General features: G+C 70.4%; 1 non-coding gene across 1 annotated transcript; it reads right to left on the bottom strand.

Moving 5' to 3' along the window:
* Positions 1 to 733: 733 nt before the first annotated feature.
* On the bottom strand, positions 734 to 886 carry LOC122095810. Its single transcript, XR_006145205.1, has one exon. It is a non-coding gene; the product is annotated as a 5.8S ribosomal RNA (ribosomal RNA).
* Between the last annotated feature and the right edge of the window lie 630 nt (positions 887 to 1516).

Below are 1516 nucleotides of genomic sequence, written 5' to 3'. Positions count from 1 at the left end.
ATCTGAGGTCGCGTCTCGGAGGAAGGAAGGCAAAGGGCAGTGGTGGCGCACCTGAACATCGTCCTGGCCCGGCGGACGGGCTCTAGTCGCACTAGGGAGGCAGCGGCAGAGGCGGTGGTGGCAAAGGGGGAAAGCCACGCCCCCGCGGCACGGGAAGGCCCCGCGGCCCGACGACCGTCCAGGGGACGGCGGGGGTGGGACAAGAGCCAGCACAAGAGGGGATGGACGTGGACAGGACCCGGGGCCGGCACGGCAACGCGGGCGGCACGCGGGGAACCCTCCCCGGGGAAGACGCACGCGTCTGGCGGATGGCACGACCGCGGTGTCCCGCGGGACCATCCACCTCGGCGTGCGAGTCCGCGGGGCACGGGGGCCCACAATGCGCTCGCTCGCGGCCGGCGGCCGCAGCACGGGGCCGCCCTGACCCGACTCGAGCGCCCAGCGCGAAAACGTCATCCCCCAGTTCGGGCACCGCGGAACACAGTGTGGGGCGGGACAGACAAGACCCGGCCGCGGGCTCGTCTCTGTGCGGATACCAACCCCCCCTTCCGGGATGACCGCTCGCTCACTCGCTCGCTCGCTCTAAAAGCCAGACGGGACTGCGAAACGACGACCGCCAGAGTCTGAACTTAGGGGGATGGAGGGCCCCCGAAAGGTGGCCCTGCGAAGGGACACCCCCAGCCGCGCCACCCTGCGGGGCAAGGCAAATCCTGGGGGGCGATTGATCGTCAAGCGACGCTCAGACAGGCGTAGCCCCGGGAGGAACCCGGGTCCGCAAGTGCGTTCGAAGTGTGGATGATCAATGTGTCCTGCAATTCACATTAATTCTCCCAGCTAGCTGCATTCTTCATCGACGCACGAGCCGAGTGATCCACCGCTAAGAGTCATATGAATCGGGTCGTGGCCCGACGCGGGGCACACGCGGCTGGCATGGCGCTGTTTTCCTGGTCCTGCACCCCCAAACCCGAGAGGGGAGAGGAGGGCGTGGGCGGGTCGCCTCGGGCCGGCCAGCAGAGACAGAACAAGAACGAGATGGAGGGGGTCAGACAGACGAGACACGGGGACGGGGACGCCCGGCGCCACGGCCACGCCAGCGCGGGCGGCGCGGCGGGCAGGCGCTCGGACGCCCCCGACCCCACAGGCGCCCCAGGGGTGCCCACCCCCAAAGCCCGGGCTGCGGGAGAAGCGGCCTGCCCGCAAGCGAGCGTGGGCCTCCCCAACCCGGGATGGGGGCGGAGTCTTGGAGAGACTGGGGACCGGCCTCCCCACGGGCCCGCCGCCCCGACCCCTTGGACGGACAGGCGACCCCCGATGGGTCTTTAAACCTCCCCACCGGCACCCAATACCAGGTACCTGGACACGAGAGGGCCGATGAGCGAGGTAGGGGGGCAGCGATGCCCGGGAGGCGGCCACCGGACACCCTACCCACCCCCGAGCTGCAACACCGCCAGCCCCACCCGCTGCCACTCCCCCCATCCACACGGGGGAGGGGGGTGAACGGAGCTGTGGGACGCGG

The sequence above is a fragment of the Dipodomys spectabilis genome, unplaced genomic scaffold, assembly GCF_019054845.1.
Source record: "Dipodomys spectabilis isolate Male_0828 unplaced genomic scaffold, ASM1905484v1 ptg000362l, whole genome shotgun sequence".
Classification (NCBI taxonomy): domain Eukaryota; kingdom Metazoa; phylum Chordata; class Mammalia; order Rodentia; family Heteromyidae; genus Dipodomys; species Dipodomys spectabilis.
The sequence above is the reverse complement of the archived record's forward strand: the minus strand, read 5'-3'. Positions and strand labels throughout refer to the sequence as shown.